The 26,662-nt window shown below is 40.4% G+C and overlaps 1 protein-coding gene across 2 annotated transcripts in view; it reads left to right on the forward strand.

The window, feature by feature from the left end:
- The first annotated feature begins 6,202 nt into the window (after nt 1-6,202).
- Nucleotides 6,203-26,662, forward strand: part of LOC148337443 (semaphorin-4B-like) — a 57,319-nt gene continuing 36,859 nt past the window's right edge. Inside the window, exon 1 of one of the 2 annotated variants that reach the window (XM_088296432.1) lies at nt 6,203-6,320. The gene's annotated coding sequence lies outside the window, so the exon portion shown is untranslated. Of the gene's footprint in view, nt 6,321-16,761; nt 16,927-26,662 lie in introns of those variants that run through there. The other variant, XM_088296431.1, reaches the window with a different exon arrangement.

The raw sequence follows: 26,662 nt of genomic DNA on the forward strand, positions 1-26,662 counted from the left end.
AACCAGGAGTCTTCAATCCTGTTCCTCAAGGGCAGGTGTCCGACTTGTTTTCCATCTCTCCCGGCTGCAACACACCTAATTCAAATCAGGATCGTTATCAATCTCCTGCAGACCTTGCTGATTATCTAATCATTTCGAACAGGATTGGGGACCCCTGCTCTAAACCGTCCATAGGTGTGAATCTGAGTGTGAAATGTGTCCTGAAATAAACTGGCGTCCATTTCAGGGTGAAACCTGCTTCTTGCTCAACGTCAGCTGGAATAGGCCCAAGCACACCCATAACCCGAGTGAGGATAAGCAATGCAGAGAATGGATGGAAGGGATCTGTCCAAAAACTGTTAGTAATGCCTTGGGAAATTTCCAAGGGACCACATGACTGCAAAGACAGGGAGGAGACTATCTACAGCTGCTCAACCTTATGTCATAAGCATAAATGTGCACGATATTAACACTAGTGATGGCTAAATTAACTGCTTCAAATCTGCTTCATGAACCAGTTGTAGTATTTTTGGACTCCTGTAGATGGCACTCTCTGTTCAACATTGGCTTGAAAGCACACTAAATTGCCATTTTTTTAAACCCTTTATTTAAACCAACAGTGCCATCTACAGGACTCAAAAATACAACAACTAGTTCATGAAGTAAATTTGAAGCTTCATTTTCCCATCACTACTTAACACCTTGAAAATGACTGAATTTTTGGGGAAATGGTATGAATTTCTCTCATACGGAAGAGACAGCTGATTTTGGAACGACCCAAAAGAGCAAAATGAGCGTTCCAAAAGATGCAACCCAATGTGGACATCATCCACCAACACCTCCAGAAAATAGAAATACAGAGCATGCGTTTCAGGATACAGTGAGCCCAACGCTGACAATTTAACTCACCACCACTGATGGAAAGCCACGTAGCAACTGTTCATCATGAAACGCTCACGTGGATAGGCTGGAATTGCTGAAAAAGGACGAGAGGACATGTTGCTGGAATTGAGTCTCATCATTGCCATTTATCCCGTCTTGTGACCACACCCAGCTCAGGAATTATTTATTTATTTTTTTTACTTTTGGTTGGAAGAATTAACATGCATCCATTTTGGCTCAAAGTTTTGGTTCCAAAATATGGTTGCGTGTGCTAGAAAGAGCTACACTCAATATCGCTCTTTTTTTATTTTTTTTATGCATTTGTTTCCCACCTGTCATGAAAAGGACTCAATTCACTTCCTGTCAAGCTTTAGAATTTTCTTTTTTTTTTGTGGGAGTGCCGCAATGGAGATGAGTAGGAAGGACGAGGGCGTGCCCCTTTTTCGATGTAAAGTGCTTCAGCTGCTAGGAAGCGAGCACACAAGTCATCGTTGTGTCCCCAGAGAGCGAGAGAGGGAAAAGAGAGAGAAAAGCCCGACTGGCCATAAGGTTGCCAAGGCAACAGGGAACAGTGTAGGCATGGTGGTGGTGGTGGTGGTGAAAGAGCTGACAGGGATGAGTGGTGACGCCAGGGGACACCTTTATGCATGAAGACACTCACTTTTAGAGGAGAAATGGAGAATTATATTTTTAAAACAAATTGAATCGAACTATAAATAGCGCCGTCTCAAATCGAAGGGCGCAATGCTAAGGACCAGCGCTTGCAGGCAGTCGCCGAATATATTTTATGCTATCCAGTAAAGGATGGGTGGGTCATTTCTTTCATTCCCGCCATTTCAAATACAAATTCCGCAGCATATTAAATGCGGTTACACTTGATATTGTGTGAAATTATTCACAAGATTGATGAAAAGAACCCTCGGTTCGATTTAGATTCATCGTTACGCTCTATTTTAGTTGTTAAGATTGGTTTATCTCCACTTTTGATACTTGACTGCTTCACGACCTTGAAATTGAAAGGTAAAATCGACAAAAGATATTAAATATATGACATCAATTTTGTTTAATACGAATATATATGCTCTGTCTTGCTTTCTCTTAATCTGAATCAGAATCTTTATTGGTTTGAAAAAACACACGAGAAACATGTCTCCTGCAGTTTGAACTAGTGATTGGTAAACGAAGCTTCAAATCTGCTTCATGAACCAGTTGTAGTATTTGTGGACTCCAGTAGATGGCACTCTCGGTTCAACATTGGGCTGAACGCACAGTGACATTTTTTTAAACCCTTTATAAAACCAACACTGCCATCTACAGGACTCCAAAATACAACAACTGGTTCATGAAGCAAATTTGAAGCTTCATTTTCCCATCACTAGTTTGAACTACAGGACTAGCATAGCAGTAGCAAGCACCTAAAACAAAAAAAAACTATTTCGGACAGAAAACAAAAGTACAGAGACTGTGCAGGCAGTACAAGGAAAAAAAAAACCTTTGTTCGGACCACACTCTTCACCCCGGCAGCACTTAATTGCAACATCCAGAATCCTGTGTTGCATTGTAGCCAAAGGTACAATTGTGGTGGATTAAAGTGTCTTGAAAACTGTTGTGGAGCAAACCGAAAATTAGTTGCCACGATGACTACCGTTCTTCTACTTCCGTTCTTTCGTCATAAGTTGCTTCTCCTTTGTCTTTAATCGAAAAAGAGTACAAAAAAAAGAAGTTAAAGAAGAAACAATTTGCAATAGAGGGAAATAACAAGATTCATTTAAACACACACACATCCATCGGTTTTCTACACTACAGGGGGGGAGCCTGAGGGGGCGCGTGTAAACCTGAGCAACATGCTTTTTTTCCCGCCATACTACAATAAAGTGTAATTGCGCATCCACTCCAGTAGTTGGCAGTGGCGCTCTCCTTGCCCATTGTGCGCAGCGAGTATTAACGCTACAGTGTTGGTTTGTTTTCCAATGGAAATGCAATTATTTCAAGTTGCGGTGGCGAGTGGGTGGTGGGGGTGGGCGCAAATTATTTTCTTCTTGCTAGAGGGGTTTGCGTAACAGAAAATAATTGAGAAGCACTGTATTAGGGTGAGTGGCTTAGCACGATGGCTTCACAATACGTAGGTCGTGGGTTTGATTCCGGCTTCCTGTGCGGAGTTTGCATGTTGCCCCCGTGCCTGCGTGGGTTTCCTCCGGGTACTTAGGTTTCCTCCCACATTCCAAAAAAACATGCATTGGACACTCTAAATTGCCCCTCGGTATGAGTGTGAGCATGGATGGTTGTTCGTCTCTGTGTGCCCTGCGATTGGCCGGCAACCAGTTCAGGGTGTCCCTCGCCTACTGCCCGAAGGACAAGTTTTGCTGTTATTCTATTTCTCGACTGTTTGTCTACAAAGCTTCTTGTGTGTTGACACTGTGGCCTCACTCGTCATCTGACTCCAGCTGTTCTCTGTCTGCATTTGCTTGTACTTGCCTCCGCGGCTTGAACCCCCCCCCACGACATTAGCTCATCTTCCTGTCTGCCGGATGTTGCGATCATCAAAAAAGCCACTGACTTTCCAAATGCCGCCTTCCCAAAACTGCTTTGTTTTGTTTCGGAGCAGCTGCACTGGAATCGGTCTCATAAACACTGATGCTGCGCTGTTTATGTTTGGATGCTAACGTATGCGTTCATATGTGAATGTGCTCTCCAAAAATGATGACGATATATTGTTCACATTGCGATGATGCGTCGCGCTCCTCTATTTCCTGCCGAGTCTGTTGACATCCTAATAAATCGGCAACTGTCAAGAATATTACAATGGAACGCCATGAATTATTCACTTCCATTAACATAGGGCGCCCATTACACATTCGATTTGTTTAGGCCGCAAATTTTCTGCAAGCAATCGATACGAAACAGGAAGTGAGGAATATCCACCATGTCCAATGAGGGCTCTATTCTTAACATGCTATACCTTTAAAAGAGACATGCTATCCTTTTTTTTTTTTTTTTTTTTGATAATTTGAAACCATTCCCAGTCTTCATGACAAAAGGATCAAGATTCATCAGCTTATTTACACCCTTTTTTTTTTTTTTTTTGTCCAGTTGAAATAAGCCCAATCTGCGGAAGCAAGAGGGTTTTTATATTATGCAAAGCAGCCAGACTTTATCCTGCCCCATAAATCACCGGGCCAATTTGGAGCATTGCTTTTGTTGCCATGGTTATAACGGGTAGATGTACTTGAAGCCCAGAATCTAAAGTAAAAAAAAAATTCAATAAAAATACATAGAAAGCACTCACAAGCAATTCTGTTTTCTCTTTTGCCCGCAGCACTTCCTTACAAAGTTGCCTGATGATTATCAAGTGGCAATAACTGTGCAGATTTGTGTTTGTGGCGCATGCAGCGGAGACATCAGAAATCACATATACGCCTCCGTCACCACTGCTTCGACAACTTCACCTAGCAATCAAGTAACACACATCAGAAGTGCAGACAGATGTAGCCAACAAAACACAATACCTTTGACTTTAAAGACTTTTAAAAAGTGCGATCCAGCGACCAGACTGCCCTTGAAAGTCATCAGTGAAGAAACCTAGTGGGTGTGGGCTGTTATTTTTTTTAAATTAGCTCCACTGTTATGTAAGAGTGAAGCAGAAGTGTAGAACAGCTTGCTCACGGACACAAATAGGCAGTTAGCACAAGACTTCCTCGGTTGTTTCATTTCAAACTATATTGGTGGGCAGACACTCCGGAGATCGGACTATTCAAGCAATTAAATTCAATTAAAAATGAACAATTGAACTGATATATATATGTATATATGAAACAAATTATTATTTTAATTTTAACCACTAACTTTACATCATGGATACTTCTTGTGATTCTTTTGAAATATACTTTCTCTTACATGGACTCCATCGAGTCATTCTGCCATCTCACTGCGCTGAATTTATTTACTTGCACTGAATGGCAAACAAATTGGCTGCGTTCCCTCCCACAACGGCGCAAACGCCCCTTTTTGCCGAGCTAGGAAAATAATAAAAGAAGGAAAACTTCACTCATGCACATAGTTAGCTTTGCGCTAGACTTGTGCTTTGTGGGAAAATAGGGGGCTTTGTATGGAGTCTGCATTTTGTGCCCTGAAACTGATTTAACGACCAGATCAGGGTGTAGCCCATCACTCACCCAAACTCAACTGCTCCCTGTGACCTCAATAAGAATTCTTATTAAAAAAAATGGATGTAAGAATTCTGCGCAGTCACAAAATGTGTTGCTTAATAATCTCTTGACTTTGGTGCAGACCGCTTGGATTCTTAACCCACTCAGTGACGCCGTAAATCTGATTGCTTGTATCCGTCTTGTGATTGACTGGCGACCAATCCAGCCTCTCGTCCAAAATCAGCTGGGATAGATTCCCTACTCGCCCCGACCCTAAACAGTATAAGCGGTGGAGAAAAGAGATGGATGGCTGGCTGGTGCTGGAGCAGTTTTTGTTGAGCGCTGCAATGTGGCAACACCACCACTAGGGTAATTGATGACCCCATGGCGAAGCGCGTTAAAACTTGTCTAATTGAAACTAGCCAAAACAGATGGATTGTATGCATGTGGAAAAGCCTTGGCAGCGGTCTGCTCCAGTTATCTTCCGAAGTGTAGCCACAGTGTCTCCCAACTTGATGTGTCTGCCTTCTCCATCCCGACCTTGTGGCCTGCCTATACGCCTGGCTCATCAACTCTTATTTAACATTTAACCGCGAGAGAAAGACCACCTTATCAGTATGTTTCCTGTGCGGCTGCTGTCTCATTCTCGTGAGCCGAGGTGCTGGGATGACCCTGAGCTGTCATTGTTTTACTCCCGACACCCTTTTTTCTCCCCCCCAAAAAAATTCTCTCCCCTCGCTCTTCCTTTTTAGGCTCCGCTAACAGGTGATGGCTGTATGCTTCTGCACAAAGCTTATTTCCACACCCGAAATGTCAGCGCCTCCTTTTCCAAAGACGTCCATCAATGCTCGTTCAGGCTGACAAGAGAGCCATTAGGAGCTCGAAAAGGGCGTTTTCGCCAATGTCCATCTGCTATTCACTTTTAGCCTCGATTACGTGGTGAAAGCTTTGCTTATTTACTGTCTCCCTCTGAATGGTTGTTAATCACAGCTCTGTGCAGGTGCATCATGACCATGTTTAATCATCCTGCAGAAAATATACAAGGACACACACACACACACACACACACACACCTTCCCCCACCTCCTGCAGAACACAACCGTTCCCCTCGCCCATGATGTAATGCTACCAGACCCCTCCTCTGCCATCTCTCACACACCCTCTTCTTCTCCTTCGCCTCTTTCTATTGGTGGCGCCGGTCTGCATCTGCTGGATCAGCACACACACATGCACTCACTTTACACACCGGTGAGAGGAGGATGAGGAGGGGGATTCCGCCGCCACTGCAACCTCCGATCACTCCACCTGGCTGCGGTGAGTCCCTCCTTTTTATGATACATGACAGCTGCCGGCGTGGCTCACACTATGAGACAAAAAAGGATGCTTTTGATTTCTCATTCAGCGGGTTAATGAAGTGGAGTGAGATAGAGCACCGGTGCCATGATCGTGCATCATACTGAGTCAGCTTCTTGGCTCGTATGTGTGCGCGTGTGTGTTAAAGTGGTTTTTAAAAGGTGGCATGTGCTCAGAGGCTGTCGGTCACCTTGTCGGGAGATAACGCACGCTGAGGATGCTGATGATGAGGCGGCTTTAAGTTCTCCGTGAGGAGTGCAGTGATGTAGTTTGCAGTGAGTACCGGCCAGCTGCAGAATGAAGATGCATCGGCTACAAATAAAGCCCTGACACGTCATTATGTGCAGGGTGTGTGCGTGTGTGCGTGGACAGGGGTGACATATGCATTGCGGAGCTCATTGACTGAAAGGCTCAGTGGGATTTGAAAAGAGAAAATGAGTTATTTTATCCTGACCTCAACCTTTAAAACACATAAGGGCATCATTTGGTCGCTTCGACTTTATTATCGTGAATTTTATATTTAAAAGTCATTTTCTATCCTGGCCTTTGAATTCCAAAAGAGCAGATTTTTTTTTTTATACCTTTAATCCTAAAACGGAGAAATTTATTTGTTGTTGTTTTACTGAATTTTAATTTTTTGTGCGGTATTTTATTTTATTTTGGTGTATTTATTATTTATTCTATCATGACCTGTAGCTTGTAATTTGTGAAATTGAATATAGTTTATTTTTATAAGTCTTTTATTTGTATTTAAAAGTCAGTTATTTGATCTGGAGAATTTAAATATATATATATATATTCTTTATTTTTAGTAATTCATCATTAAATGACTCGACCTTTCAGAGCAAAATATTTTTTTTATTTATATGGTATAAGTTAGTATATTTTAAACTTGTAAGTTCTTGTAACTCTTTTTTTTTTTAAATACTGGCAGTTATTTTCCTTTCTGAAGACATTTTTGAAGTTTTTAATTTGCTACACACCAACTAAATTGCAAAAGAACCAAAACTCCTGTTATTTCATAATTTTGAGAGTTTGATTTTTTTTTTCTTACTTATTATGGGGGGAAGGAATTATGTTTGACTTAAAATGCTTCATAATACTAACACATCATGAAAAGTGTCACTTCCACCAATGTTACACTCCTCCAAAGTGATTGTTGGACTTTCCCAAGTACTTGACACCGACACATTTCTCCTTCGAACTGACAAAGCAACATTAGTCGTTTTTATAGCTATTTCTTCAAAATGAAACCTTTTGCTGCTTTTTTCCCAATTTAGTCTGTGTAAATATTTCCGTCACCTGCTTTCGTCAAACTACCACAACGATAAAAAACGATAGCACACAATTTACACAACCTCTTTTTTTGTCATGCTGAAATTAGCCAATTTTAAATCCACTCATGCAAATAAGTGACTCTATATCACCGCCCCGTATACTGCTGTGTCAGTGGCGTGTTCAGCTTTCATTACCATGACAACCCGGGGAAGAGCCCTGACTGCAGTGACTGCTACTTAAACCTAGAGTGGAAGAAAAAGAAAAGTGAGCGTCCATGAAAAGAATAAAGCATTCTGTATGTTGTGTAACGTCACATCACCAAACAGAAATTAAGATTGTTGGTGTTTATCAGAAGCTAACAATGTTTGATAACATTAATCTCTGCCGCCAACAACACTAAATGCAGCTCTGCTTATCTTGTGGCTTTGACTGGTGTCACACCCAAGGGGGGATGTGTGGGTTTCTGCATGCCGGTTCCTCCGCTCGTCTTTCAGACAGGATGCAGTAAATCCAATCCCATTTGCAGTTCACGATGTGTGGATTTACCTACAGAATTTGCCTTTTTATCCATGGAAGCTAAACGCAGGGAAAAACTCACTTATTCGCTGCTCCTCACGTATATTTAAGATCATTTTGGATCGCCTCAAGATGCAACAAAATGCTGCCAAAGCTCTGGCTAACGGGAAAATACTGTATTTTCCGGGCTACAATATTATTTTTATTTTTATTTTTTGACCAAGGAGTTGCTGCGGCTTATATACAGGTGTGCAAAATCCGGAAAATACGATACTAATTGGTATTTTTACAGGTTGACAAGCTGACGGATGCGTTTTTTGAAGATCAACTCCTCTACAGGCCATTGTATTTAAAGCTTATTGCTCTCAAATGAGTTAGAAATTGTGTTAAAGTATTTTGGAATCGTAGTTTGGGGAATATTTAGTATCAACTACTCACAAATGTTCATTATTTGTTTTATCTTGGTCCCTCTCGCCCACGAAATGGGGTTTAAAGTAGTCCAGGCCAAAAGATTGCTCAGGATTTTTTTTTTCTTATCATGTGACGGGTAGAGAAAAATGTGGCGTGTGTGTGTGTTTGGGCAGGGGCAATTATGCAACTCAACCCCACTATTACCTAGCAGTGGGGTAGAAGTGCAAAAGGGCTAACTCACATTTTCAAAAGATGACAAAAGATTTAGAGACCCCACTATTTATACAAGCAATGAAAAGGCCAATTTACGCCAATAAAATTTTCCTTTTAAGATTATCTCTCCTCTTCATGTGGTTGTCATTGATTTTCCCCAGTGAGTCAATCCATCATTTCAAAGAGCTATCAAGTTAATCTGTAGAGAAATTTAAGACAGCTGCAGCACCAACAACTCTATTCTCCACATCGGATAATCAGCGTGCTGCTCTTCAATTAACCAGCAAGCAAATTAGCTCTGCCGTGCTTTTCAACTCACTCATTATTGCCAGTGATTGCAACCGCCATCATCATCATCATCAGCCGCAGCCCAAAAAGATGCCAAACATACTGAAGCACTTCTTTTTGGGATCTTGCAATAGTTATCGATTGCTAATTAGGACACTGTGCTGCGTGCAAGGACGTACTTGAGTGGCAGTGGTTGGCAACCTTTTTTTGCGCCACTGACTGATTTAATTCAGAGCAATATTTTGAACAAAATAGAAAGAACAAAAATATTAATTTATAATAAAACACCACATTAAAATGAATATAGTTCATTAATTAATAAATAGTGGGATCTTAGTGCTTGTTTCTCTTCCACAAGGCAGGATGAGCCTTGGGGGAGCGGGGGAGACAATAACAACCAGAGTATGTTACTTATACGCTCTAATTTTGATTTCGTTTATGGCAGTGCTTAAAATCCTGCTTTACAAAGATAGCATGTTGGACATGGAAGCAAGGAATTCTTTGCGTTATTGTAAAACTCTGGATTTTCTGCCTTGATTTTAATCCAGTTTACTTGTTTAAAAAAAAAAAAAAAACTGAATTTTTATGGAATCAATGCTAGCTCCTGAGCTACTTGCGGCTAGCCACCCGTTCCAAGCTAGCAGCGCACCACTGTTGAATACAACAAGCCAGCGTCGACTGACAACAAATAACCAAACTCCCTGTGGACCTTTGCTAAAATCTACAATCTGTTTCGCAACTTGACTCCTTTAGCGCCGCAAGCTCTCAAGGGTAACTATTTGAACGGGATTGCTAGCTATCACTAAATTCAATGCACTGGGCTCTGATATGCGACTACAACGACTGCAAACCATTTTCTTTTCTTCACATCATTTTAGCATTAGCATTTCTGATGTATGCTGGAATCTGTATGAAAAAATATATCACACGTAACTCAAAAAATATTTACATTAGGGTACTGTAAGCCAGTGCTGATAATGTATTCTGAATTTTTATAGAAGCGCTCCAAAGACATTTTTTCCACTAATTTCTGCTTACATGAATGAACCGTTTTCAGATTCTAGTGATTATTTTATTTTTTATTTTTTCAGTCATCACCAAATGGCCCGTAGGACTGCTGTTGTTCAGGACGTACAACGATTAGGCTGCATCTACGCAAACTAATAAAGCAAACAGGAAATGGGGACTGTCGGCTGCTCCGAAGGTTAACGTGTGCTCTTGCTCAGATGCTTCATTGATTTCGGACCACTTTGAGTCCCGTTACAGTTCATAAGAGACACATTGTCTCCATGGTGACCTTTTAAAAGTAGCACCAACATTTGATATTGCCGCTGCACTTCGTTGGACTCGCACTGGAAGAGTTGTAATCGGCCATCCATTCGGTTTCTGTAGCGCTTGTCCTCGTGAGAGGCTCAGACGAGCTGGAGCCTATGCGCAGACTTTGGTTTAGCCAATCGCAGATCACATATACCGTATTTTCAGGACTATAAGGCGAACCCGCATATAAACCGCAGCAACTCGCCCCCCCAAAATAAAAAAAATAAAATATACAGGCCGCCCCGGAATATAAGCCACAGTTTTCTATGTTGATAAAAGAATTGTTTACTTTATGTACAGAACAGACCCAAGAGAAAAAAAAAATCAAGATTTATTTAGCGTATTTTCTGAGCTATAGAGCGCCCCTACCGGCGAAGGAAAAATCCACAGAAAAGCCGCACCGTTGTATTAGCCGCCTGGTTCAAAATCTAGGAAAAAAGTTGCGGCTTATATTCGAGAAAATACAGTTACAATTTACGCTCATATCCACACCAATGTGCAATTAAAAGTCTTTAATGAACCTAACTTGCATGTTTTTGGAACGCGAGAGCAAGGCAGAGTACCCAGAAAAAACGGGGACAAAATGGAAATTCCACAAAGGTTAGAACTGAGATTCAAACCCAAAAGCTCGGAAATGTGAGGCAGATGTACTAATCACGAGTGCAACGTGCAACGTGTGGAAAATATGACCGTTTGAGCTCACTTATGGAGAACTGGCCAAGCAGCTGTGGAACCCGTTTGTAGCTTGACCGTATTCATGTTCCAATCACCTTGATGAGTCGTTCTGCCTGTTTAATTGTATTAACTCTGTCAGAGACTAAGCTTGTGTCCACATGATTTGAACCAAAGCTTTTATCTTCTTGATGACTTTTTGGCTCTCAAAACGACAGTGTACTCAGCACGGGACAATGTGGGGCCCACTTCTGGAAAAAGCTAACGGAAAAGGCCATCCTGGAATCTCTCTGTTCCATAAGTGGATAAGTGGACGACCTCAGCTTCCCCAGCGTGCTTGTGTCGGACAAAAGCAAAATCAATAAGCCTCTTCCTTTGACGCGGGAGTGAAAATTTGAAGAAGATTTTTGTAAAGTATCTTTTCGTCGAGCAATGAAGACTAAACATCTTGGGTCAACTATTCCGTAAAAGGGCTGGACAGTACTGGAACATTTGTAGACAAATAGTTGGGCCTCTGGATCAGGTGTGAAATCAAACAACCAAGTAAATCTTTTTTTCAGTTGCTAATTTCTGAAAATGTGAATTTCAGTGAGCAATTTTACTGTTACAATTGGGCTAATTTAAATAATACCCCCCTCCCCCACACACACACAGTTTCTCCACTCGTGACCCGTGATTAGTGATGGCTAAATGAAGCTTCAAATCTGCTTCATGAACCAGTTGTAGTATTTTTGGACTCCAGTAGAGGGCACTCTCGGTTCAACGTTGGGCTGAAAGCACACTGACTTGACATTTTTTAAACCCTTTATTTAAAGCAACAGTGCCATCTACAGGACACAAAAATACAACAACTGGTTCATGAAATTTGAAGCTTCATTTTCCCCATCACTACCTGTGCGTTTAGTTGAGGGAAAATCCAGAACTACTTTCAAGAAAGGTCTGAAACACAAATACAAAAGGTAAGCAGGGCTGCATTGAGTTTTTATGGTGGATTAGCATTAGCTAATTAGCAGCACATAGTTTATCATTCGATGAAGTCGTCGATGCATGCCGACTGCATGCACCACATAAGTAATTCTTCAGCTTGGTGATTGCCATGCCACTCGTGCTACCCCAAGTTCTCATGGTAATGAAAGCCATAATCGAGAGCAGTGGCTCAATTGCATGAGACAAGATCGCGACCACAACTTCGGCGACCAGTCAACGTCGGTAAAGCTTCTTCCCTTGACATAGTAGGGAACGGCTGATGATCACGTGAGATGGACAGTATAATAAAAAAATAAATCTCTTCACATTGGATTCTTTCCAAAATCGATTTTTTTTTCCCTCTCATATCATTCATCGTAGTTGTTCTCTTGGTCTGCATATTTGTAAAGTCTTTAATTCAGCATCGATGCCCGCCAGCTTCCTTTCTTTCCTGCACACCGACCCCCACGAGCCACAGCCCACCTCCGCAATCCTCGCAGTGTGCAGCTGTGCAGGACCTTGACCTTTGCCCCCTTACACAGGCGGCAGAGGCACAAAGAAAGTGGGAATAAAAGTCGGAATAAATAATGAATTCATCGCAGTCTCATTAGAGCCCGCACGTGGCTGACGTCATGTCACGCCAGTCTCGGGGGTGGGGGGCATGAGCATATTAAGATGGAGATAATTCATATTAATGCCACATGTCCCACCGGGCCAGATATTGTCTTTTATTGCTGACGGGAGATGAAGAGCGGAAGGGCTGCTCGTTTGGCATCAGCGGGCGAGACTTTGCCAGATGGCTTTTGGTCATCATTTCACTTTGGTGTGTTTTTTTTTTTTTTACTCTCTTTGTTCACTGACCACATGACATCTGCGCGGCAATAAACTTAATTTAAATGTGAGCCTCCTGGCAAATCCCAACTAAACCAAACTGCTAGAAGATGAATCGAGGGAATCAAAGTTCATCATGCGACAGAAGTGGTTGGCATGTATGCCTCACCGTTTTGAGGTTCTGGGTTCTAGTTTCATCCGGAGGAGTTTGCATGGTTTTGCTGCGCTTGCGTGGGTTTCGGAATGGTGCTTCGGTCCCTCCCACATTCCAAAAACATGCGTGTTAAGGTGATTAAAGACTCAAAGATCTGGGCCAGTGGTGTTCAAAGTTGGGCCCACAGCCATTTTGCAATCCATCGCACATTCTAGATTTGGCACGCTTATTCTAATGGTCTAAATCAGACGAGTAGGTGAAAAAGTTAAAATATTGAAAGATTTACCAGAATTATGAAAATTCTAAATAAAAATGCAAAAAAAAAAAAAAGTGAAAATTATTTTTTTTTTTTAGTGTATGAAATAAAATGTCTTTGCCTTTGATAACTTTTTCACTGTGGCCCCTTGATTAAAAAAACAGAAAAAAAACAGAAACATATTCCCTCTCTCCAGTACAGTGGACCCCCGAACAAATCTTGCCCCCATTCATGGATTTTTTTTTTTCAATATTTTCTTTCTCAACTCAGCTGTGATTGGCTCAAGCTCCCTAATGAGAGCAAGCGCATTAGAAAACGACTGGGAACAAAGTCTTTAATAAGATCCTGATAAGATCTGACAACCATACTATATATACCATATTTCCTCAAATACCGTAATGAAAACGTGTAATGATAATTTAAGTCCACTCTTTCTGACACAGTTCCTCAATTATTCCCTGAATATGTCATCCACTCTTCAAACAAATGTCTCCTTATTACCTTTGGGTATTGCACAACTTGGTGAATGTAATTGCATTTACAATGATTGATACCAACATGTGTCCTGGTTGACATCGAGCAGGCGTGACGTCTATAAAGAGGATTTTTATGTTGCGCTGTGTAAGACGTTTCAGTCCATCCATTTGGTCGTCAAAGCCCTTTAATAGATAATGTCATTGATATTTTCTCAGCACAGTACAACGGTGCCCAACATAATGTAAGTGTTGTGATGTCGATATACATTGCGATGTAAGTTCTTGTTATCGCACAATTGTTGCCCGCGGATTATTGGACATAACATTTTGATGATGAAGGTTGAGCTTCACTTTTTCAGTCAGTCTAGCTCAGGGTTGGGCAAACTTTTTGATTGGTGCGCCACAATGGGTTCTAAAATTTGACAGAAGGGCCGGACCGGGAGGAGATGGATGGAGTGTTTTGGTAACCTCACCTCATCGGAGAAAGAAAAGACATTTAATTTTAAATGACTGTGAACAAAAGCATTACAACAATATATATGTCTTTGAAAAACCAAAATATTTAGAAAATAAAACATTCACAAGGTTTATTCATTTAATTTTTTTCATGTTTAGCGGGCCGGATTAAAACGTTTAACGGGCCACATGTGGCCCCCGGGCCGTAGTTTGCCCAGGGCTGGTCCAGCTGATATGAATATTTTACGGGTATAGCTTTGACTGGAATAGCCGAAGCTAGTGAGACTCACTGCTGTTGTCATCCACCGCAAGATCATTTTCGCAGATGAGTGAAGACTGGACAATTGTGAGTCTTTAATGAACCTAATAAATGTTTTTGGCAAGTAGTCGGAGAATTTCTTTTTTTTTTAGTTTTTACTGTCTGTCAGCCTTTCTACAGGCTTTGAGAGGTTGAAGGTTATCAGACACTGGTTGAGTTACGTCACGGACTCATGACTTTGTAGCGTGTCAGCATTTTTGGTCCCCTCTGAATGCCTCGATAATGACATTGATGCACATCACATCGCCAAATCCAGTGTGACAAAGAGAGCTTGTCATGTACTTAACCCCACTAAAATCTGACCTGATATGAATGGCTGCAGTGTAGTCGGCGGCGAGTTGGCTTGTCTTGACAACGGGGGATGTTATTTGAGCAAGGCGACAGATTAAGAGTGATGGATTCAACAATGGCGCCACTGTCAAACAGAATCTTCGGAAAAGTGGAGGCCACTTATTTCTTATCGCAGGATTGTGATATAGATGCAGCGCAACTCGGCGGGTATCTGACATCCTTCACTTTCTGATTTACACGGATTTTACTTTTTAAAATCAAAAGCACAAGGTCAGCAGAATTCACTGAAAGGTTTGGAAAATGACATTACACAACGCCGTCAACTACTCCGAGAAAACAAAACAATACAAACCGAGAATTCAACATGATATTGTAAAGAATGTGACATACGTAAACAGGAAAGAAAAAAGAATAGGAAAGGTAGTTTTATCAGTTTGCTAACAATAAATGAGTACCATTCGCATGACAAAGATGTCAATTATTTCTTGTGCCTGGAAAAATACAATTAAAAGGCATGAATGTGTCCTGGAGAAATTAAAAAAATTGTATTCATTGTAATTTTATTTCATTTGATCCCACAACACAATAAACCGACCTCTGCCAAGGATTACAAATGCACTCAGTTGTACACTTTCATATGTACACACCACCTGCAAGTGCACACATTTTGTTCCTGCCAACCCTCCCAGTTACAATGCATATTTGACATCTATAGCCGTCAATGGAAGTCAGTCATAATAAGGGGAAAAAAATCATAGGCAGTCAATGCGATGCTGAGGCGGGCGCGTGTGAAACAGAGTAACATGCTTTTTTTGCCCCACTGTACTACAATAAAGTGTAATTGCACCTCCACTCCAATAGTTGGCAGTGGCGCTCTCCTTGCCTATTGTGTGAAGCGAGTATTAACTCTACTTTGTTGGTTTGTTTTGCAACGAAAATGATATCATTTATAGTTGCGGTGGGGAGTGGGCGGTGGGGGGGGGGTGCAAATTATTTTCGTCTTGCTGGGGGGGCGCGTAACAGAAAATAATTGAGAAGCAGTGCTCTCGCGTCACCTGTAGTTCACATACTGTTGCTTTAATTTCCAAAGAATATGTTGTACAGTCATGTTTTTTTTTAAAATCACGTTACATACCGCTTTTATTTCACTTTTGAGAAATTCATCATCGCATTTACAACAAAGCAAAGAGTAAAATTGTGTTGTTTTAAGCAAAGGAACTTGACTGGTGTCAAAGCATACTGGAGATGACTGCAGTGTGACAAGCGCAACGTGACATTTTAGTCTTTTTTGCAGCAGTGAAAGGAGATTACATGAATGGCTGCGTCTGCTTGTGTTCAAGTCTTTGCCTTTGCCCGTAATCCTCTGTAATGCTCTTTGTGCCGGACGCTCGCTGCTTTCCTTCATTGTTCAACTTGGCTGCAGAGCACAGCAGAAGAACAACAAGAAAAAAACAGCGGTGACTTAGTCATAGCCAAAACATACAGACAGCAAAGACAACATTGCTTTAGCGAAATGTCAAACCAAATTTAATCTGGTCCTGATTTCATAATTTTAAAAAATTATCAAATTAAAAAGAAATCATTGTTCTTCTTTTAAAATTTAAATTCAAAATTAAAATAAATTAATTTACAATAATTCTGAGAAATAAATACAACACGTGAAAAAAATCAATAATGTTTGTGAATACACACACACGTGCACGCAAATCCTCTTCTAATCTGGATTAAATAATAAAAAATTAAATAAATAAATAAATAACATCTGTATATTTCTGTCCAATTAAAGCAAATTAAACAGACCATTTGTTTTGACTCTATTGATAGTTTGAGGACTCCCTAGTGGTGAGTGACGTCACGACAAGCGGAGAGGCTGCAGTGTCAAATTGTGGGCGGAGCTTGAAGTTTTGCAGCCTCTGTGGAAACACTCCACAAGCACACACATGCTAGTTGGCCTTCGTTTGAGCGACACGTCAATGCGAGGAGCGGCGTTTGGTGGATTTAAACCTGATCTCTTTTTACTTTTGCTCTTCTTTTCGCCGCACTGAAAACTTCAGCCGCCATTGGATCTTTTTGCAAGGATGTGTGTCTTTTTATTTGTAACTGTATTTTAACAGCCAGGAATGGTGAGTAACAAATCTTTTTTTTATGTGTACGCGGAGCTGTTTTAAATGATTTTATTCTCTTCTTTCTTTCTCTCTTTATTTTTTTCTGCTGTCTCGGGCTTTTCGGGTCATTTGAAATGAAACAATTCAGTCGAATTTCAAGTATTTTATGTTAAAGTCAGTCTGACAAGGTTAGAGTTGTGCAAACATTGTTGGTGTTAACTAAATCAATATTTGAAAATACAGAGTTTAGAAAAGGGGGGGGGGGGACACTCTTGAAGCCTTGTTCATTGTTTACATTTTTTAATTTTTAGTAACTTTTAAGACGTCATGAATTTGTACATCTACCCACACAATAAAATCAGGATGAGATCCAGATCAAACGTAGCAGATCAAACGTAGTTTGATATCATGGCATTCTGCCCTGCAGACATATAGGTACAGTAAATGGCTTTTAATTGGATATTTAACCCAGAGAAATTCCTTTTAAATGAGTTGAAATTATTTTTTTTTTGTCATTTTCATGAGATCATCAATGTGCATCAAATTAGGATCATACACATTTAAAACTTTTTTAGATTGCATCCTCTGACCCAACATAGATTGGTAAAAGATTGGTTGGAAAGAAAATGATTTTCAAAACCTTGTAGTTATCTTGTATGTATGAGTTCACACCGAAACCTGGGTCGGATCCACTTTTTATGTCATGTTTTTGTTACTATAGGAAATAATTTTGCACCGTTCAAAACCATCGTCTTTTAGGTTCACATAAAAATCTATCGATTACAGATTATGAAACATTATAAATATGTTTCATATTGTGGCATCTAAAGACACATTTTTGTAATTCTTAATCCTCAATAAATTCAGTGTGGTCGTTCACACCAAAATCTGGATCTAATCCAGATTAAACCATAGGTGCCAAATTTAATTGAGTGACCGACAAGTAATTCATTATCAAATTAATCAACAACTAATTTAATAATAGAGTTATCGTTTAGCGCCACTGTTTAATTTACAAAGTGGTCTGTCTGAAGATTCCCCCCAAAAAAGTTAACATATTTAGGAAAAATGGACGCTTCGTGGTGAGCACATCTGCCTCACGGATCGTCGGTTCTAGGTTCAAATCTCCGGCCTTCATTTGTGGCGTTTGCATGTCCTACTTTTCCTTATGCTGGTTTTTGAGGTGAATTGAAGTCTCTCAAGTTTCATGAAATGTATTATTCATGTGAATGTAAATGTGTGTTCCAACTTTCTCCCACATTTTAAAAACATGCATGTTCTTGGTCTGACTCTAAATCTCAGGTGTCAAACTCACGGCCCAGGGGCCAGTTGCAGCCTGTCACATCATTTAAGTGGCCCAATAAAACAAAGAATTCACATCGACTTCACATTTCTTGCTAAATATTCTCATCTTCACTTTAAACAGCAATCACAAAACAAAACAAAATTTCACAAAACGTTCAGGGTGTGACCGCTTGAGTAATTTGAATCAGAAACGTCACTTTTTTTTCCAGTTAAAAAAAAAAACACAGGAAAAGGCTTTGTTGCATTAATCAAGTTGATGAGTCTCTGATTGTGACATCACACAGCGAAGGAGGAGGATGAAATCAGACCTTCAGACGACCTCATGTCCAACATGAGAGCCTATCTCTCAGATTGAACACCACTTGTCCTCCCTTGCTTTTCTGTAAACCAAAAGCTGCAGGAAGCAGTATTCCTTGAAACACTTACTTCCCCCTCCTCCTCTTCCGCCCAAAAAAAAAAAAAAAAAAAAATCCCACGCACACATGGGATCCCCACCCACCCACACAATCACATACACATTCAAACACTCAAAACAAACATGCATGCTCCGCCCACTGCTCTGCAGAGGAATGGTCAGCATGTGTAGACTAGAGTGAGGAGAGAGGATATTTTCCAAACCCATTTATGTGATGTTTTTTTTTTTTTTTTTTTTTTTTTTTACACACTTTAAATACATTTAAACGTTTTAAAACACATTTTTTTTCAACACAAACAAACACACCACGAGCATAAAATGTGTGGAAAATACTCTGTGTATTTTAATGTCTCTGTGTTAGATGCGCCTTTAAGAGGCGGGGCCTAGCAGGGTCGTTTGTAGTGATGGGGAAAATGAAGCTTCAAATTTTCTTCATGAACCAGCTGTTGTATTTTTTAGTGCTCTAGATGGCACTGTTGCTTTACATAAAGGGTTTAAAAACTGGCAAGTCGGTGTGCTTTCAGCCCAATGTTGAACAGAGAGTGCCATCTAGAGGAGTCCAAGAATACTACAACTGGTTCATGAAGCACATTTGAAGTTTCATTCACCCATCCTGATACCTTTTCGGAAATGATACAGATATTTGCAGCTTAGTGTACTGTCCAATACCTATATCGATCTGATACAATATCAGCAGGAATGAAACATATTTTTTTTTTCTTGGATGAAATGTTAGAAGAGACTTGATCAAGTGATACTATTCAAACAAAGAACAATAGTCAGCAACAGTAATCATGAGAAAATATGGCCGAATTATTCCAAACGTTTGGGTCACACAAATTCAACCTCAAACATGAAAATGTACTGCACTTGAATAAAATAAATACAAAATAAATGGAAGGACCCTGAGAAAGTACCCTAATAAAGTCAATAAAATCAAACTATACTCTTTGAAAAGCCTAATAACATTATATTATATTATATTATATTACATTATATTATATTATATTGAGGGTGGCCTTTAATTGAGCTGTAACTTTGTCAGAATTTTGTGCCAGTATCAGTTTGAACGAAGCTGTGATGGAAATCTATTATGCAACAAGCTATTCCCTCTCCAGAGACAAATTCCTCTCTCCTACTCTTTTTTTTTTTTTTGCTTCTCTGTTTTGAATCAAGTGCAGGGAAAAAGATAAAACTCTCCCTTTGCGATGAAAAACAGCTGGTCCGGAATGTGTTTCCATGAAATTCTACTCCGTTTTCCTTTTCGAATTTAGCTAATTTTACTACGTTTTCTATTGCAAAAACACAGTCGTAGTATTGTGCTGCAGCTGCTGTCATTCAGAAGAATAAAAAGGGACCAGATGCGCATGAGATAAGAGAACATTAAAAAAAGCTCATTATTCTCAATTTCACAGTTAAAGACAATTGCGTCTGCTTATTATCTGTGGCCTCCATCAGGCATCGGTGCCAGGAGGGGCCACCTCATGTTGACTTATGACTTCCTTTATTGGCACCAAACACAAAACCAGGACCACTACCTGATAGCAAGCAAAGCAGAGGAGCCTCAGCTGGTCTGCTTGAAACCTGCCAGATCGTAAAGAATGAGCAGCAGTCTTGAGTAAGAGCTCACGCTGACTCGATTTAGCAGTTTTGTAGATGAGCTTGATAATCATGTGGATGAATCGTGTCCTGAGGCAATTTAGGCAAAATAGAGTGCACTACTTGGTTGGTTTGTTGTCCAAAGACGTCCAAACATGATGTGAACTATGAGGAGTTTTTTTTTTTTTTGCTTTGACTTTCAAGCAAAAAAATAAACTTTCTCTTAAGAATACTCAATGAACGCTTAATAGCTGAAAGCGACACGATTTATATGCCATCGACTGACTAATGATCAATGCAGCAGTTTTATAACACTTGACGCAACAAATACAGTATTTGAACACAAACAGTGGAGCAATATATGTAGACAGTAGTGATGGGAAAATGAAGCTTCAAATTTGCTTCATGAACCAGTTGTTGTATTTTGGAGTCCTGTAAATGGCACTGTTGCTTTAAATAAAGGGTTTAAAAAATTGTCAAGTTAGTGTGCTTTCTGTCCAATGTTGAACAGAGAGTGCCATCTAGAGGAGTTCAAAAATACTACAACTGGCTCATGAAGTGGATTTGAAGCTTCATTTACCCATCACGAGTAGACAGTAAATAAAAAAAAAATTCTACCAGTAATTTCTATGCAGTTTACTGAGAAGTTGTGACCGTCTCCCTGTAATTTGAATTGGAACACAGCACATAGTCATTTTGCTATTGTTTCCGCGACTTATATACTAGTCTGACACCCTGGACTGATTGCCAGCCATTTGCAGAACCATGTAGAAAACAACTCTTCACACTCACATTAACACCTATGGACAATAGAGATGCGACAATAAACTTCACAAGCAAACTCCACACAGGAAGGGCCCGGGCTGAGATTTGAACCCAAAACCTCCCCACACGCGCGACACTGAGCATTAACGTCCTAAGGTTTGCTCCTGGTCTCAATAGATGGTGCAGATGTACTGTTCTGCGCTGCGCTGACAAGTACATGATGCCCTTTCAAAACCTTTTGTCTGGGTTGTCAAAGCCGGTAATGAAATGAGTCTTCACGCTGATGAAACTGCAGGGAATTAATGGCTTCCTTCCAACCCGGACTTGAAGTCATGAGATTGCTGGTCTGCTTTGGCCAGCCGTGTATTTTCCGTTGCTTCCCATGTGGCGTAATCAGCACAGCGAACTCACGGAAGGCTTCGTTGTGTAATTGCGTGAGGGTTACTTTGAGCGCAGGCACGACTCGCATCGTCACGCAGGTGGATCATGATCCACTGCGGCGACGACAAGCTTGTAAACAACAAGAGTCAAGATTTAAAGCGTTTTCTTATGCACCTTTGGGGAAACATTGTGCAGGCCACATGAAATATGCTAAAATGCTAAAAATACAATCCATATGTAATGCAATAATTTTCAAATTAATTTCAAACTATATTTCTCTCAATTTGAATTTGACACCTACAACACATTAAAATAGGAAAGTTTCGAAATGCAAAAAAAAAAAAAAAGAAAACACTTGTTTGGAACATTCCAAAGGTGAGTGTCATGATGACTTATAAAAGGAGCATCCCGGAAATTTCAAACATATCTCAACATATAATTGTATGGAATTTAGGGATTTCCTCATCCGCAGTCCACGATATCATCAAAAGATTTAGACAATCTGTAGAAATGACTGCATGTGTGACCTTTGATCCCTCATGTGGTACAATATTTTCATAGTTCATAAGTCCGCCTCTGCGATGTTATGAGGGTCTGAAAGTTAATCATTTCCCACATAGTCATTGCTTTTTTGGGCTCTAGCTCAAAACGAGGCTATTAGCCTTCTGATTGGCCGGTTAGTTTAATGTGAGCATTTGGCCGTGAGTTTTGACCTAGAGCTGCTCTTGTATTTGTGTGTTTGACTGTTTGTCCCGTTCAATAAATGGCTGATAGTGCATTGGGGACTATTTTTCTCCTTGTCCCCATGTAAGGCCAATACAGTACCTCAATTATTGATTTTCTTTTTTTCTTTTTTTTTTTCTTTTTTTTTTTTTACACGAGATAAAAAAAAATATATATTGGAAATACAATTCAGTTGCAAGTAGAAGTGGTCCGCATGCCTTCATGAATGCAATGACACTAAACGCCTCCAAGGGATGCGATCGATGCACGTGCTCGGCCTTTCCCAAACAGTTTGTCGTGTCACGCTACTTCAAATGGGTCACCACGTTCAACGGCACAGAAAAGTTTTCCAGCCAAGTAAACAAAAGAGATTAGTTTAATCTACTTTCCTCCCAGTTGTGAGACTAATAGTGGCCATTTTTAAATGCCATAAAGGGATTTACTGGTAAGTGTGCAGCAGTTTGTGTAAGTGATGCCGTGGTCAAGTGGCGACTGGGGGGAATTACGAAACGCGGCCCGTTAATTATACTTTGCACTTTTCCTGGAAATGATCTCCTACTGTTCAAAATCAACTGCATATTAGAGGGAAATCGTTTGACCCCCAAACTCTCTTTTGAGCACTTATCTCCCTCTGACACTCATTGAAAATGGATCTTGACTGCTCAACAATACTGTGCTGGATTTAAAGGAATCTAAATGAGAGATTGCACAGTAAGTTCGCTAGTTGGGGATGTGATAACTCCTGTGGTTGAATTCAAGATGTTGAGTGACTTCAATTTTGTAATAATCCATTTTTCTCAATGGAAATAATCCATTCTGTAATTACAATTAACTCATTCTATTCCTAATTGGCATAGAAGCATTAATAACTGTACAGGTCATTTAATAGCTACAAGTCATTCAAGTGTTAAAAAAAAAAAAAAAAAAGGTGTTTCTGTTTGGGAAGTGAGTCTCTTTTATACGATACAATTTGATTTTTATAACGACTAAGAAGGAGATTATGACCAATGTTGGCCATAGAACAGGAAATGGAATATGGATAAAATGTATGTTTTGCTTATTGGGCATATTACTTGCGTAGGAAAAGCGGTGTGATGACAACCATAGAACATGTCATGGATCCAGATTTACGGAAATTGAAATCTCATAATTGTTTGTCAAATTGAGAGATAATGTGTTGCCTAGACTAAATTGGTTTCTGACACCCATGTCACTCACCTGCCTATTAAAACCATGCACATGCAGTAATACCTCAAGTGCATGTTACTATGTTTCGTAATGCATTATTAATTTTTATCCGATTAATGGATGGGATAATAATTAGCACATTCAATCATAAAACCATTCGATAGCTCCACTGCAAGTGTGAACATGCTTTGAATGCTTGCGTATCTGCGCTCTGTGATTGGCCGGCGACCGGTCCACGGAAAACCCTGCCTCTTGCTCAGAGTCAGCTCGGAGGTATTCCTGCTCACCCGCAACACAAGTGAAGACAAGTGCGATAAAAAAAAATGCTGGAAAATGCAGTTTTGTGTTCATTGTTATAAGTTGGAACACGTTAGCGCCATAACAAAATAGATATTTTATTTTAGTTGCGGTCCTCTCCAAAGACGCATGTTGTGTCGTGTTTCGCGACATGTGCGTGCATCCAGCTGCAACAAATATGCGCGTCATCATCGGTAATGCTACGTTGCGGTGTGCTGTGTACTTAACGTGATATATGTGTGACTGTAAGAGTCCTTTTATGGTCTGTATTTACGCCGGTCTTAGCTTTGCTTGATGTTACAGGAACTATAGGCTGTTCAGGTACAAACTGAACAAATACTTTGTGGTATTTTGTAGTCATTTTGTACCGATTATCTTCTGTATGACTCTAGAGCTATTTGCTTTGAGAGTCCTATCTTGAGCCATCGCAATACATAGTGTATGCGAGAGGCAGTCCGACTCCAGGCAGCTGCAAATCAATAGAAAGATGATTCGGTGAATAATTAATGATACGTTAGGGAAGCTCCCAGTGGGATGTTTCACACTACATGCTTTTGGTTTCAATTTGCAGAGATATTCATATCATCAGTCCCTGTAAGTACCGTCTGAACCACCGCTACAAACAGAGCGAAGTGTATGGGTAAACCACTCCGGGTGGCTCACGGGTTGAGCAGATTTATCACGTTTGAAAATACACTGTGGAAATGTCGCACTGTGAATCTCCGAGTCTATGGCTGTCTGCGACTGTATGTGCCCTGTGATTTACTGGCGACCAATCCAGGATGTAGCATGCCTGTTGCCCAAAGTCACGTTTCATCTCGACCTGACCCTGAACAGAGTGAACAGCAAAGAACATTCATGGATGGATGGTAGGAATGACAAAAAATAAACACAATTGCTAATGTAGCGAATCATATTGCGGTGTCTCTGGGTGGTGCAGCGTGCTACGTTCTCACCAAAGGTGAAAAAACACTTCCCCTCGTGTTTCTCGCATGAGTTTGATCGCGTGACGAGAGAGTGAGAGAGAGAGGAGAGAGAGAGAGAGAGAGAGAGAGAGACGACTGATGACGACGACGACAAATAATTGTAGATATTTAAGCCCGACTTCATGGAAGTGGAGCACATCCATCCCTTGATGTCTTGAGTCTTGTGTACTGTACAAGGTGTGCCACATGTTTTGTTCCCGATGACGTCATCGCACCCTCCTGCCTTATCATCGTCTGGATTTGTTTTTTTTTTTATTTCTTAACAGAAGTGCTGAGTCATGACACAGAAAGTCGTCCGCGTCGATGCGTTTAGTTGCAGTCAATTGCTGGCTGGCCTGACTGCGGCAAGGAGGGGGTGCAGTTTATTTTTAACCCACAAGTGATTTATTTAGGAGTCTGGGAGACGTCTGCAGGAACTCTGTCTCCGTAGTCCCCTCCTGCCTTATTCGCACCTGTCTCATTCCCAAGTGGATAACACGTCCTATTCAGCGCGCTTATGAGGTTTTGGCTTCAACTCTTTTGAAGTGTGAATTTTATATACTGTGTTAACAAAGTTGAGCAAGTGTGAGCCCAAGTTCCTAAACCTTTAACTTTGCCGTCTCGCCATTTTTGTGAATAAGGCAATGTCATGCTAACGTTGTGCTTTGGAGGGGATGAAAATGCATCGTTTGTTATGCAAAGTGAGCAATTGACGGCGGAGCCTTGTGTTGACTCGTCGCTTTCCCTGACGCAATTCAATGGAGTTCATGCCGTGACGAGTTCATCCCTTTGCTAATTTACATTTTATCGACCATTTTGTTATGTTTAGAATATGCAAATCAGTAAATAATACGCCCAGAATTTTCACCATGAATTCAATTCCAAAATCATATTTTGGAATTGAAAAGTTAATGTACTATGTGTACGTTTTATGAATTTAGACATTTTAAATTTGTCTTTTCCCTCCTGCTACATTTTAGCAGACGGTTCTAAGTGTGAGTTATAAAGACCGAGCCAGCATGACGCCTCTGTCTTGTCAGTCACCCACTGAGCTCGTTCTGTTCTCAACACAATGGCTCCGGTAACTCTGCTGGATCGTTGCTGGAATCCTAAACCCCAAACAATGTTTTTTTTTAGGCGCATATTGAGGAATAACAGTAATAAACCTCACTAGTAATAATAAGACCACGCCTGTGAGCCATTGCAAAAATGATGTGACTCGGTGAGAATTATTTATTTATTTTTTTATGTTTTGGGAGCAGATGCCGAATCAATTCTCACATTGGGAAAGATTATTCATTGCGTTATTGAGCTGGTTCTGGGTTTGGTTTTGATTTGGTTTGTGCCCTGCTGTTCGGACTTTGCATGTTTTGCTTTCTCCTTGTTTGTAGGGCTTTCTCTTCTTCCCACATTCCAAAAAAAATGCGTAGGGTCATTGAGGACTATTAACGTTCAGTGTGAATGACTTTTTGTCAATACAGTAAGTATTCTCGAGTATGGAATCATATTTGCGTTGTCCAATCTTAGAATAGAATTTCCTTATGTGGGAAATGACCACGGTAAATGTCCAGTGCAGATTTTTATTTATTTTTATTTATTTATTTATTTATTTTTCTCAGATTTTTCTTCCACTCACTCTCTAACCACACAAGACGGCATTGCTCAGCTGACGTCGTGCAACTTTTGAAACCAGCCGCGGGACCCTTCGAAGTCCTCCATGCCCATAGATGGCGCTATTGAGCTAGACTTCGCTCTAAATAGCGGTCCAGTTAGCGGGAAGTTTTTAGCACGACAGTTAAAGAATTCCAGGATATGCTTATTTATGCCGCTGTACTTCGTCCGTCAAGCCTCTGAGCAGGTAAACTGCCGGAATCGTACTGAGCCAGAATCGATTCCTTGTTTTTTTTTTGTTTTGTTTTTTTTTTACTTTGTATCTATTCTATATCTATTTCTACAGACGTAAATGTAAATGAACTAATTTTTAATCTTTCGCAATTTCAGTAAATCTCATGCCAAAGAATCCATTTCATAGCGGAGCGGTCAAAGTTTTTCCGCTATGGCTTCCGGATATCAGGATAATTTCCGTTGTGAGGAATCGATCGTTAATGTAATATAG

This window comes from Idiotropiscis lumnitzeri, chromosome 5, assembly GCF_059441095.1.
Source record: "Idiotropiscis lumnitzeri isolate Australia: NSW breed Sydney's pygmy pipehorse chromosome 5, RoL_Ilum_1.0, whole genome shotgun sequence".
Classification (NCBI taxonomy): domain Eukaryota; kingdom Metazoa; phylum Chordata; class Actinopteri; order Syngnathiformes; family Syngnathidae; genus Idiotropiscis; species Idiotropiscis lumnitzeri.